This window comes from Chiloscyllium punctatum, chromosome 1, assembly GCF_047496795.1.
Source record: "Chiloscyllium punctatum isolate Juve2018m chromosome 1, sChiPun1.3, whole genome shotgun sequence".
Classification (NCBI taxonomy): domain Eukaryota; kingdom Metazoa; phylum Chordata; class Chondrichthyes; order Orectolobiformes; family Hemiscylliidae; genus Chiloscyllium; species Chiloscyllium punctatum.
The window spans coordinates 9,393,842-9,408,432 of NC_092739.1; the positions used below are offsets into that span (position 1 = coordinate 9,393,842).

At 43.9% G+C, this 14,591-nt stretch overlaps 1 protein-coding gene across 4 annotated transcripts in view; it reads left to right on the forward strand.

Moving 5' to 3' along the window:
• The window catches only part of prmt9 (protein arginine methyltransferase 9), a 65,544-nt gene that overhangs the window by 8,609 nt on the left and 42,344 nt on the right, over positions 1-14,591 (forward strand). Inside the window, exon 1 of one of the 4 annotated variants that reach the window (XM_072567985.1) lies at positions 12,646-13,718. The exons of the other annotated variants lie outside the window; for them this stretch is intronic. The gene's annotated coding sequence lies outside the window, so the exon portion shown is untranslated. Of the gene's footprint in view, positions 1-12,645; positions 13,719-14,591 lie in introns of those variants that run through there. 4 annotated transcript variants of the gene reach the window in all.

Here is a 14,591-nt window from a genome sequence, read left to right on the forward strand (position 1 = left end):
TTTGTACGGGGGGGTGGGAGAGTGCGGCTGTATTTGTACGGGGGGGGAGAGAGTGTGGCTGTATTTGTACGGGGGGGGGAGAGTGTGGCTGTATTTGTACGGGGGGGGGGGAAGAGTGTGGCTGTATTTGTACGGGGGGGGGAGAGAGTGTGGCTGTATTTGTACAGGGGGGGGAGAGAGTGTGGCTGTATTTGTACAGGGGGGGGGGGAAGAGTGTGGCTGTATTTGTATGGGGGGGGTGGGAGAGTGTGGCTGTATTTGTACGGGGGGAGTGGGAGAGTGTGGCTGTATTTGTACGGGGGGGGGAGAGAGTGTGGCTGTATTTGTACGGGGGGGGTGGGAGAGTGTGGCTGTATTTGTACGGGGGGGGAGAGAGTGTGGCTGTATTTGTACGGGGGGGAGAGAGTGTGGCTGTATTTGTACGGGGGGAGTGGGAGAGAGTGTGGCTGTATTTGTACGGGGGGGGGAGAGTGTGGCTGTATTTGTACGGGGGGGGGGGGGAAGAGTGTGGCTGTATTTGTACGGGGGGGGAGAGAGTGTGGCTGTATTTGTACAGGGGGGGTGGGAGAGTGCGGCTGTATTTGTACGGGGGGGGGAGAGAGTGTGGCTGTATTTGTACGGGGGGAGTGGGACAGTGTGGCTGTATTTGTACGGGGGGAGTGGGACAGTGTGGCTGTATTTGTACGGGGGGGGGAGAGAGTGTGGCTGTATTTGTACGGGGGGAGTGGGACAGTGTGGCTGTATTTGTACGGGGGGAGTGGGACAGTGTGGCTGTATTTGTACGGGGGGAGTGGGACAGTGTGGCTGTATTTGTACGGGGGAGTGGGACAGTGTGGCTGTATTTGTACGGGGGGGGGAGAGAGAGTGGCTGTATTTGTACAGGGGGGGTGGGAGAGTGTGGCTGTATTTGTACGGGGGGGGGAGAGAGTGTGGCTGTATTTGTACAGGGGGGGTGGGAGAGTGTGGCTGTATTTGTACGGGGGGGGAGAGAGTATAGCTGTATTTGTACGGGGGGGGGGGGAGAGAGTGCGGCTGTATTTGTACGGGGGGGGGAGAGAGTGCGACTGTATTTGTACTGGGGGGGTGGGAGAGTGCGGCTGTGTTTGTACGGGGGGGTGGGAGAGTGCGGCTGTGTTTGTACGGGGGGGTGGGAGAGTGCGGCTGTATTTGTACGGGGGGGGGGGAGAGTGTGGCTGTATTTGTACAGGGGGGGGGGAGAGTGTGGCTGTATTTGTACAGGGGGGGGGGAAGAGTGTGGCTGTATTTGTACGGGGGGGGGAGAGTGTGGCTGTATTTGTACGGGGGGGGGAGAGAGTGTGGCTGTATTTGTACGGGGGGGGGAGAGAGTGTGGCTGTATTTGTACAGGGGGGGGAGAGAGTGTGGCTGTATTTGTACAGGGGGGGGGGGAAGAGTGTGGCTGTATTTGTATGGGGGGGGTGGGAGAGTGTGGCTGTATTTGTACGGGGGGGGGGAGAGAGTGTGGCTGTATTTGTACAGGGGGGGGGGGAAGAGTGTGGCTGTATTTGTACGGGGGGAAGAGAGAGTGTGGCTGTATTTGTACGGGGGGGAGAGAGTGTGGCTGTATTTGTACGGGGGGGAGAGAGTGTGGCTGTATTTGTACGGGGGGGAGAGAGTGTGGCTGTATTTGTACGGGGGGAGTGGGAGAGAGTGTGGCTGTATTTGTACGGGGGGGGGAGAGTGTGGCTGTATTTGTACGGGGGGGGGGGGGGGAAGAGTGTGGCTGTATTTGTACGGGGGGGGAGAGAGTGTGGCTGTATTTGTACGGGGGGGGGAGAGTGTGGCTGTATTTGTACGGGGGGGGGGGAAGAGTGTGGCTGTATTTGTACGGGGGGGGGGGAGAGAGTGTGGCTGTATTTGTACGGGGGGAGTGGGAGAGTGCGGCTGTATTTGTACGGGGGGGGGGAGAGAGTGTGGCTGTATTTGTACGGGGGGGGAGAGTGTGTGGCTGTATTTGTACGGGGGGGGGAGAGAGTGTGGCTGTATTTGTACGGGGGGGGGAGAGAGTGTGGCTGTATTTGTACTGGGGGAGTGGGAGAGTGCGGCTGTATTTGTACGGGGGGGGTGGGAGAGTGTGGCTGTATTTGTACGGGGGGGGGGAGAGAGTGTGGCTGTATTTGTACGGGGGGGGGAGAGAGTGTGGCTGTATTTGTACAGGGGGGGGAGAGAGTGTGGCTGTATTTGTACAGGGGGGGGAGAGAGTGTGGCTGTATTTGTACAGGGGGGGGAGAGAGTGTGGCTGTATTTGTACAGGGGGGGGAGAGAGTGTAGCTGTATTTGTACGGGGGGGGGGAGAGTGTGGCTGTATTTGTACAGGGGGGGGAGAGAGTGTGGCTGTATTTGTACGGGGGGGGGAGAGTGTAGCTGTATTTGTACGGGGGGGGGAAGAGTGTGGCTGTATTTGTACAGGGGGGGGAGAGAGTGTAGCTGTATTTGTACGGGGGGGGGAGAGTGTAGCTGTATTTGTACGGGGGGGGGAAGAGTGTGGCTGTATTTGTACGGGGGGGGTGGGAGAGTGCGGCTGTGTTTGGACAGGGGGGAAGTGGGAGAGTGCGGCTGCATTTGTACGGGGGGGTAGCGGCTGCGTTTGGACAGGGGGGAAGTGGGAGAGTGCGGCTGTGTTTGGACGGGGGGGGCGGGAGTGCGGCTGTGTTTGTACAGGGGGGGGGAGTGGTGGCTGCATTTGTACAGCGAGGGGAGTGGTGTCTGCATTGAAGGACATGGAGTCCCAACAAGTCTAAATACATCTGTCAAGTTGAATTGTTTTATCCCAATATGTCTCCCTTCAGCCTGCTCACTGTCTTAATGATGCTTCCTCATGGGCTGTTGGCAAAATTTTTTTGTTCGTGGTCGTTGCCTTCCACTCTCAGGGACAGAACTACAGTTTACCTCCGCCAGGATGGAAATTGAGTTCATGCTGTTTTTACCCTTCTGAACCACAGCCAACTGTCTCATCAACTGAACACCCAAATGCCAAAAACTGCCTGAGCTATGATCAGTTCTGGTGATCTTCTCTGATCTATACTTTCTCAGTTTAGTTCAGAAGGCCCATTGACTTAATTTGAATTACAAGTGCTAGATCTTGTTGACAGTTACCTCTGCATGGATCCATTGAAAACAATAATTTTAGTTCTTATTCCACATTTTCTGCATCTGCAATATTTTGCTTGTGTTGATTTGTCTTTCAAAAATTGCTTTATGGTTCAATGAGTTCTTTTAAATGTTGCCAAAGCCAAATGCGATATGAAAATCAACATTTGATGAGAATATCTTCAAATCTCAACATATTAGAAGAGTATCAGATTGGAAATTCATATTTAAGTTAGACAACCAATCACTAATGACATTTCCTCAATACAGAGTCAAAAAGTGTGGTGCTGAAAAAGCACAGCAGCTCAGGCAGCATCCGAGCTGCAGAAGAGTTGTTTGGGCATAAGCCCTTCATCATTCCTGATGTCCAAAACATTGACTCTCCTGCTCCTCGGATGCTGCTTGACCTGCTGTGCTTTTCCAGCACCACCCTTTTTCACTCTGATCTCCAGCATGTGCAGTCCTCACTTTCTCCTTTCCCCAATACTGTGTTGACCGTTTTGTATTTTAAACTTCTCCCTGACTTGTAAAACACAGTTGAAGAGCTTTGCTCTGTGTTTTGTTTGAATTTGGTGAACAGAATTGTGAATGCCAAGCTTCAGATCGCACTGGGCAGGTGAGGATCACATGGAGCTGACAACCATGGAGAGTGCATTGTATTGTTGGAGGATGGGATGAGAATGGTTAGGTGCTTGTTTTTGACTGGGGCAGACATAATGGGCTGAAGGGCCTTTTACTGTGCCGTGGACCTCTATGATTCTTCACTGCATTTTTGCTGATTGAGTATTCTCCCAGTTACACATGAAGTTGGCATGGTGGTTTTGCCCATAGTCTAAAAATCTGTCAGGTTAGGTGGATTGGCCATGGTAAATTACCTTAGTATCCAGGGATCTACAGGCTAGGTAGATTACAGGGATTAGGTTGAGGGGTAAGTGTGGTTCAGATGCCCTTTGGTGGGGTGGTGTAAACCTAATGGGCCGAACAGTCTGCTTCCACACTGGAGGGATTTTATGATTTCTAAATCTCATTAAAATGTTACAATTAAAGCTGAATGGATAATTTTCAGCTTAAGGGCAGCTGATTGTCAGTGACATCTTTGCAATAGTTAAGAGATGACTTCTGAATAATATAGAATGATATGCAAAACTAAAAGGCTGTTAGGTCCAACCAGTCAGGCCACTTATGCAGCCTTCCTTTTTGACCCGTGTATCAGCATAAGTCTCTTCCCTATTCTCTTGAATGTTACTGTAGGTTCCCTTACAGTTATTTGATTGTCCCAAGCTGCTCTTGGCTTCCTGTCTTAATGATATCCACATTTTTACAAGGTGGAACTCCATCAAGCTTTTATCAATTCTTTGAAAACTGTCATATGATACTTCTAGTTCTTTTCGAATATTATTGGATCTCCTCAACAATTGATTTAAATAGAATAGGTTTCCCTAAACCTTTCTAACCCTTTACACTGTTCTATTACCATACTTCAATAGAATTTCTAGCATGTAGCTAACTTGGAAGCTGACTGAATAAAAGTGGAAGAAGAATATTCATTTCCTTGAGTGGCTTATCTTGATGAATGTGTGCCACTTCAAAAAATATATTCTCTCCTCTTTTTTTTTCCTAGTGTGTCCTTTTCAAGATTCTTGAAAGTTGCTTCCGAAGTCGGTACGCATCTTGGTGCAATATTTGTGCATTCTAAACAGGTTTCAAGCCTTGTTTTGTAAAGATATGATCCTTACCAAATTCACAAATGACATTCTGTGTGAATATACACTAATCTCATTCATCCTCCACTTGTTTGAGCCTTTCTATGAATTATGCAGTGTGGAAAGAAGCTATTTATCCCACCATACCTGTACCAGCTTTTTGAAAAAGCAGTCCAATTATTCCAACTTAAAAACAAATTGCTGAAGAAACTCAGGTTTGGTAGCATCTATAGACACAAACAATTGTTCTCGTTCTCTGGCTTTTTCCACGTAGTCATGTAAATTATTTTCTCTCAGTTTCTTTATCCTGTTTTCCTTTAAAAATTGCTACTAAATCAGCTCCTTCCACTTTTTCAGCTGTGCATTCCAGATGCTGATACATTATTGTTCATTCAGGTCAGCTTTAGGTCATCTGGGAACATTGCAGAAGTCCTAATTATAAGCTTCCCCATTTCTTGATTTGGGAGTGGTTGCTTTGGACTGGAAAACTATGCATGTTAATTTAGATTAGATTAGATTCCCTACAGTATGGAAACAGGCCCCTAGGCCCAATCATCCACACCGACCCTCCAAAGAGTAACCCACCCAGACCCATTCCCCTATCCTATACTTACCCCTGACTAATGCCGGCATTTTAGCATGGTCAATTCACCTGACCTGCACATCTTTGGACTGTGGGAGGAAACCCACGCAGACACAGGGAGAATGTGCAAACTCCATACAAACAGTTGCCCGAGGCGAAAATCGAATCCGGGTCCCTGGTGCTGTGAAGCCAGGAAATTAGAGGTGGTTTACCTGAAAATCTGTTGTTAGTAAATTACTCAGGTCCATAATTAATGATAAGGTGACTGGACAACTTAAAACTTCCAGCTGTGATTTTGTAAATGGTAGGCCATTCCCAGGTAAACTGACTTAAACCATTTTTGAAGATGTGATTAAAGAGGTGGACAGATTTGTCTCTGTTATTTATATACAGAATTTCTGAAGATTTTCGATAAAGTCTCTCATCAGGTTCTGTTTGCTAAACTTAATTTCCATCAATTCCAGGAACACCAACCCTTTTTAGGATATTGGCTGAGCAGGAGGGACTGTAACTGACCGATGTGATTCATGATGTTCTGCAAAGTGATATGTTGGAACCTGTGCTATCTGTTAAGTTAATGACTGAGTTGTAAACAATTTTGATGTGAGAGAAAGCCACATAACAACAAAATTTGCAGATGACGCAAAGGTAGGTTATACTAATCGAAGTCGATGGCTTCATAAAATTACGAACAGGCATCGACAGATGAACTAAATGGGCAAAACTGAGCCAAATGGATATTAGTGCAGAAAACTTAAGGTCTTTGAACTTAAAAGGGAAAACACAGTGAACTCTCTTATATAGTGCAAATTTAGAATCTGTGTAAGTCCGTCAAACCTCAGAAGTTCAGGAACACAGATCATTTGAAATGTCGCTCACAGGTAGAGAAAATAATCAAAGGCAAATGGGATGTTATGCCTCTTGCAGTCTCCTTCTGGCTGTACCCTTTACAAAGCTGGTAAGGAACAGCAAAGCTGGAAGTCTGGAACAGATGTGGAACCCTGATTTAAGTTAGCTGGTTGAGACTTAAGGCTAATGTCCCATAAATCAGAAAGGATTTGAAACTGCTGTTTACGCCCAAGGGCACAAAAGTAATATATTGGGTCATGGGAAAAAATAAAAGTGCACTTCCCTTAGGGAATATCCTGTATATCAAAATCCTTTAACTACATATACTTCCTGTTACAGCATTTGCTCCGTCTACCATAATTTTATCACTGGTGCCACTCAGTGATTGTATTCAGTATTATTTTAGCACCATGTTTTTAATACTTGTCAGCTGGAGCTATTCAGCCTCTTTTTCCTCTAGCTCCTTCTATCACAGTCTGGCCTAGGTGAAATCTTGTTCAGATCCTCTGCCTGTCCTGGTTTAGCCTCGCAGGCCTCCTTTGATGCTTCTTGCCCTTCATATTTTAGCCATTGGTCCTATTGTACTTGCTGCTATCACAATTCGTCAGTGGAACATGCAGCTGTACTCATGACATTTTAGATTTTAAAAAAAAAGAGGTAAATGATTTTTGTTTTCATTTCAGGATTAATCGTCACAGCTTATGGATGCATATATTTTCTTTGTTCATTCATGGGATGGGGGCATGGTATCTTGACAAGTTCAGCATTTGTTGCATATCCATACGTACCTTTGACCAGAGTGGCTTGCTAGGCCATTTTCGAGGGCATTTGAGTCAACCACATTGCTGTGGGGCTATTTTCTTCATTCATTCATGGGCTAAGGCCGTCGCTGGCTAGGCAGCATTTATTGTCCATTCCTGAATGCCCAGTGGGCAGTTAAGAGTCAACCATATTGCTGAGAGTTGGGAGTCACATTCAGGCATAGTGTGATTCTAGTTTAAATGGTGGCGCTCTTAAGTGATTTTCTTGTAATACAGGATTGCTCGAGAACGGAACTTCTGCATTATAGCAGCACTGACTGTATTTTAATGCACTCAATTTAATTTAATTTTCCTATTGTTTGTCCACTGCACATGCACTAGTGATTAACTGAAAGATAACAATTGTGTGCCATGCTTCTGAAAGTATATTTGGCCTGTAATTAATTATTATTCAGGCATCTCCAGATGTGATCTTCACTGAAGAGAGGCATTCATCCTCAGTTGCCCTAAAAGGCCATGAGTCACCACATTGGTGTGCGACTGAAGTCCCATGTAGAGCAAAACAGCTGATTGATAGCCACTGCTAATATTTTGGACGACCTAATTTCTTTTTTTTCTCTTTAATTTTTGTTCTTATTATTTAATGATATATCATGGGAAAGATGAAATTAAAGTTGCTAATTTAATGCATTTTGCTATTATGTATGTTAACTTATGGATTAATGGCCAATTTTTTTTCATTTAAATAGCATCTGCTTTTATATCAAATATACACTTCTGGCCAGGATAGTTTTACATATATTTAGCCATTCTGCCATTACATTCATGACAAAGTCTTGAGAAATTGAACACATTAGTGAAAATTTGTTTAAGTAATTAATCAGTGTTGCCTTAAAGGTATATGTACACAATCTTGTAAATGATCTGGTTTAAATTAGAATTATTCTTCTCTCTAACTGATAAAAATTACACTGAAATGCCTTCGTAATCTGAATTAAAGTTAGATTTTTAAACTGTTTATAACTATACCACCAAACCAATGTACACAAAATATTCATTTATATCACACAACTGTTTTTGGGGTAGGAATAAACATACATGGTACAGGGCCTTGGTTTTCACCTGCTTCACAAGGCTCAGGAGCTCAAAAGTGGGAGCTTTTCTTGGAGGTAGGACTCCAAGCCATAATTTCTGACTGAACAATGTAAGGCATTCTAACTAAGTTGAAGCGATATACAGATTCTGAAGGATATAAACAGTGAAGATAAATGGGTTGAAAATTATTTTTACGCCACTTTCTGACTAATAGCAGCATACAGTTCTAATAAATGGGACTTGAGTCCTACCCACTGCTTTCACTAGGCACCTGAGTAATACAGTCAGAGGTCTGTAGCATGGAAACAGGCCCTTCGGCCCAACTTGCCCATGCCTGCGTTTGGTACATATCCCTCCATATGTATCCCATCCATGTACCTGTCTCTTAAGTGACAAATTCTACTTCCACTACTACCTCTGGCAGCATGTTCCAGGCCCTCCCTCACCTCTGTATGAAAGATATTGTACCTCTGGGCCCTTTGGTATCTCTTCCCTGTCACCAATGTCCTCTAGTTTTACACTCCCCTATCATGCGGCAATGCTGTTGGCTATCCACCTTCCCTACGCGCATCATTTTATAGACCTCTAGAAGATCACCTATCAGTCTCCTATATTTCAGAGGAAAACGTCTAAGCTTATCCAACCTCTCCTTATAACTCAAATCTTCCAGTCCTGTTGGTATACTAGTAAATCTTTTCTGTACACTTTCTGGTTTAATAACATCTCTTGTATTGTAGGGCAACCAGAATTGCACGTAGTACTTCAAATGTGGTCTCACTAGTGTTTTCTCCTGAGATAGAAATAGGTAAGAGTTTAAATCCGTGGCAAGGATACAGTTTGTATTAGGGGGTGGGGAGAAAAGGTTCAATCTTAATAGTGGTAGAGGAAATTGCAGTTCATAAACAACTGGATATCTGATGAGAAATCTAACAACCCAGCTCATGGAGGGATTAAGAAAGGTGGTTTAGCAGTTGAATTTGGATGTCATCAGCATAGTTGTGGGCTGAGTCTGTCTGCAGAGATGACATTGGAGCTGGTATAGACAAAGAGGAGATTGATGGAGTTAGACACTGACAGTGTGGGCAGGAAGGTAATTGATTGCTGGATATGCTTTGACTATGATTTGAAAGATACGTAGGAACAATAAGGTGCTGTTCACCATCAACTGAAGCAGTTACATTTATTAGACTTGGCTTGGCATGTTCCTCACTCTATTACCTTTCATCCCTGGTTCAGTGAAAAGTGCAGGAGATCACCGGCAGGAGCAGCACCAGACATACCCAAAATTGGTGTTAACTGGTGAAACTAGAACATAGAATTACTTGCATGCTGGTAGTAGTGATATACCGTATCAAGTGATACCACACCTGTGGATCAGATCTACGCTCTGCAGTCCCAACCTTCATGGTGTTCTGCTATATTGCGTGCTGCTTCAATGCAAAGTGGCTTCAACGCGATTGAAGAATTTCGACTGTTATTTGTAAAATGTGAACTTTCCTTACCTGTACTGGCTATGACACATTCTGGCCCCACTAGTTTAAATGGCACAGCCATTACACAATTTTCTTATAACATGGGATCATACGAGAATGAAACTATCAGAACTGTTACATCAGAGCTGACTGTATACAACTAACTGGGTATACCCAACCAGAGGATGGTGCTCTAAAAAGATCCATTTTAAATGATAAGAAACGTGACACATTAGTGCAGAAGACAAGACCAAAGCATTTTTAGCCAACTTCATCCAGAAATGCTGAGTGAATGATCCATCTGTGTCCTTCAGATATATTCAGCATCTCAGACTCCACACTTCAACCAATTACACCACATGATATCAAGTAACAGCTGACCGTGCTGGTAACTGCAAAGGCATCTTTTTTATATACAGGGTCAGTCACCTCCTGACTTCGTTACAGCCTTGTTTCAAACATGAATATAAGTGCTTCACTGGAAAAGTTTGAATGACTGCCCTTGACATCAAGGAATTATTTCACTGAGAATGGCCTCTGAGTCTAGCACAATCGGAATAAGAGGGAATCGGGAGGGAAACTCTTCACTGATTGGGGTCGTGCCAAGTACGGAGGAAAATGGTTGTAGTTGTGGGGGTTAATCATCTCCGACCCATTGTGTCCCTCAGAAGAGTATCCCACCCAGACTCTGCCCCCTGCTCTTATCCCTGTAACCCCATATTAAGCATGGCCGACCCACCTAACCTACACATCCTTGGACACTATGGGCAACTTGGCATGGTCAAACCATTTAACCTGCACATCTTTGGACTGTAGGAAGAAACCAGAGCATCTGGAGGAAACCAGTGCAAACTTAATACAGACCTTCACCTGAGGATAGAATCGCAGCTGGGTCCTTGGTGTTATGAAGCAGTGGTGCTAACCACTGAGCCAGTGTGCTGTCCATTTCCTCCATTGTAATTTCAGAAGTGGACATGCTTGCTGATAACTACACAATACGCAGCACCTATTGTGACCTCTCAGGTACTGAGGGAGTTTGAGTCTGTTTGCAAGAAGTCGTGGATTTAGGCTCCGGCTGATAACAGCAGATAACATTTGCATCATGTCTGTGCCAGGCATTGTCCATCTTTAATAAAAGGGAATCTAACCATTTCCCCATGGCATTCAATGGTGTTAGCATTGCAGAATCCCCAACTATCACCATCTAGGGGGTGACCATTAACTGAACTGGACCATGCATATAAATACTATTGCCAAAAAAAGCACTCGGAAGCTAGGGATTTTGGGGCGATTGACTCTCGGCCTGATTCTGTAACGTCTACCTACCACCCACAAGGCAAAGGTCAGCAGTATAATGGAATACTGTTCACTTTCTTGAATGAGTACAACTCCAACATCACTTCAAAAAGCTTGATACTATCTCAAACAAAGCTGTACTTGATTGGCATCCCATCGACAAGCTAGTGTAGATGCCTTACAGTCATAAACTGAAGAATTTATAATGGATAACAAAGAAACGGCTGACAAACTAAATTCGTACTTCTCTTCTGACTTCAATGGACGACACAAATGACCTTCCAAAAATGGTGGGGGACACAGGGTTTGGTGATACGGAGAAATGACGCAAATCCGTATTGGTAGAGGAATAATGTCGGAGAAATTTGAGATTGAACATGGATAAATTCTCAGGGCTTGGCAATCCACGTCGAGAGTACTTAAGGAAGTCCACTAGAAACAGTGGATGCATTGGTTTTCCAAGATTCTTTAGACTCTGAAGCAGTTTCTACAGATTGGAAGGGAGCTAATATTTAAACTATTTAAAAAGTAAGGTAGAGAGAAAACAGGAAATTATAGACCAGTGACATCGGAAGTGGGGGAGATGCTGGAGTACGTCATCAAGGATTTTACAGAAGAGTAATTAGAAAGCAGTGCTAAATCAGACATCATTGGTTTGGAAATTATGCTTGAGAAATCTAGAATTCTTCACCGAAGTAGTGAATAGATATGGTTTATTTGGATTTTCAGAAGAGTTTTGTCAAAAGTTGTACATAAAAGATTAATGTATAAAATTGAAGTGCATAGAATTGGGTTAGTGTATTGGGATGGATAGAAAAATTGGTTAGCGGACAGGAAACAAAGAGTAGGAATAAATGAATGGCAGGCAGTGAGAAGTGGAGTACCAAATAGATTAGCACTAGGATCCTGGCTATTCACAATATATGTAGATGATTTAGATGAGGGAGCGAAATATAACATGGCAAAATTTGCAGATGACGCAGAGCTAGGTGGAAAGGTAAACTGTGAGGAGGGTGCAGAGATGTTGCAGTGTGATTTGGACAGGCTGAGTGAGTAGCCAGATGCATAGTAGATACAGTATAATGAGGTTGGACTGAGTTAAAACTACTTTTCAAATGCGCAGTTTGATATGGAGACGTTTCAGATTTCAGAACTACAATAATCATCCTATTTTTGAAATCATTGACTTCTAGAAGCCTTCAATTTGGAGTAAGTTTATTGAGCTATAATCTAGTGTTGGAATCAAATGAAACTTATTAGGTAGGTTCTGTTGCCATAAGTCTAAATAGTGTATTTAAGACAGCAGTTATTTTGCAGAATGAGAACTGGTGTACAAATTCTGTTTCCCATAAGCTATCCCTCAAAACTGATGACTTTTGTCCGATCCTGAGGTGCCTCAATGGTCCAATGCTGAATTGATGCACCCAGCCTTGACTGAAGAGGGAGATGGTGGGATATTCCAGTTTTGTGAAAGAGCCTTCAGCTGGGCCTTTGGGAGATGCTCAAGATAGTTGGCATCTTTGTCAATGCTGCTTCTCCAGTTTGGGCGCTCTTAGGCAAGAGATTTTCATGACCCAGTGGGATATTGAATTTTTCAGGGAGGCGTTGAGGATGTACTTGAAATGTTTTCTTTGTCCTCCTTGTAACTGCTTGCTATGAGCAGGCTCAGAATAAAGAGCTTGTTTTGAAAGTCTTGTGTCAGTTATGCAGACAATGTAGCTTGCCCAATTGATTGCCTGTAACCAGTAGCTTTGATGCTGGGGTTGTTGTCCTGAGAGAATTCACTGATATTGGAGTACCGAGACTACCAGTGGATTTGCAGAATTTTGCAGAGGCATTGTTGGTGATATTTCTCCAGGGTTTTGACATGTCTGCTGTACATTGTCCATCTCTCCTTCTACATGAGGGCGGGTGACATTACTGCCCTGATTATTATGAACTTGTGCCCAGTCTGAAGTCCTTGTCATCAAACACTCTGTTCCTCCGATCACCAAAGGCTGTACTGGTTATAACATGTATGAAATCCAGTCTTCCACCCTTTCCCCTTAGTTCTGTGATTTTATTTCTTTGGCTATTTGTCCAACTTCCTTTTTTTTAAATCTGACTCCATGCCGCACTCGGGCTGTGCACTATATTCCAGATTCTAATTACTCACCGCATAAAGAAGCTTTTCCTAATGCTACCACTGTTTCTTTTGCTCATCGTACAATCTTCCCACCTGTACAACTCAGGTTGTCCCATCCTCAGGTTGTCCATTCAATAACTATGTAACCAACTAACCCATCTAATTAATAAATACTTCCCCCACGACTCTGAATCCCCCTGGATCCCTCTCCATCCATGTGGTGTGTGATACCATTGGTGATATTTGTTGAAGACTTCTTTTGTTCTGATGGGACAACTTTTTTTTTCCTGATTCCTTAATGTTGTTTTGTTTCCTGAAGCTAGTTACTTGCTAGTGTATGGTTAGGATTTTGACATATTAGCTACATTTTGCTCTTGTAACTCTTTACTTTTGATTTTAAATAGTGAGTAACAGCAAGCTATTTAACTGTGAGTTCAATGCAGATGAGCCCCACCTGATAGCAGAAACCCAGCATGGATAAAAACTCACATCTTCATCATTAGTAACTTGGAATCATTGCATAGCATTATCCCCCTGGATCTTCATTGGGTGGGAGATGGGAGAAGAAGTGATTGAGGTGCAATTTTCTGCTAAAGACGACCAGAATTCTGCCACTTCTTGAAATTTGAAAATAAATCTGCTGGAACCGTTGAGAGAACAATTTGAATGAAATGTCAACATGACTGGAAATTTAACTTGTTTTCCCTCTCAGTTCTGTTACCTTGGTGAGTACACTCTTTGGTACTTCATGTCCTTTTTTAAAGTGTGCTACCCAAAATTGGAGCTAATACTTCAACTGGGGCCGAACTAATTTTTCTCCTTGTTCAGCAACACTCACCAGAATCTTACCATTAAGTGTATAAGTATTGCTCTGATTTGCGTTGCCAAAATACAACACCTTGCATTTATCTAAATTAAACTCTACCTGCCATTCTTCAGCCCATCTGATCAAGATCCCATTGTACTCCTGAGGTAATGTTCGCTGTCCTCTACACCTCCAACTTTGGTCTCATCTGCAAACTTAATAACTATCTCCTATATTTGCATCATTTATACAAATAATGAAAAGCAGTAGACCCAGCAGCAATCCTATGGCACTCCACTGGTCACAGGCCTCCAGTCTGAAAATCAAGCCTCCACCACCACCCTCTGTCTTCTACCTTCGAGCCAGTTCTGTATCCAAATGGCTAGTTCTCCCTGTATTCCATGTGATCTGACCTTGCTAACCATGAGGAACCTTGTCAAATGCTTTACTAAGGCTGTATAGATCACTTCTACCACTCTGCCCTCATCAATCCTCTTTGTTACTTTTTCAAAAAACTCAATCAAGTTTGTGAGACATGATTTCCCACGCACAAGGCCATGTTGACTATCCCTAATCAGTCCTTACCTTTCCAAATACATGTAAATCCTGTCACTCAGGATTCCCTCCAACAACTTGCCCAACACCGATGTCAGGCTCACTGGTCTATAGTTCCCTGGCTTGTCCTTGACACCCTTCTTAAACAGTGGCACCATGTTAGCCAACCTCCAGTCTTCTGGCACCTCACCTGTGATTATCGATGATACAAATATCTCAGCAAGGGGCCCAGCAACTT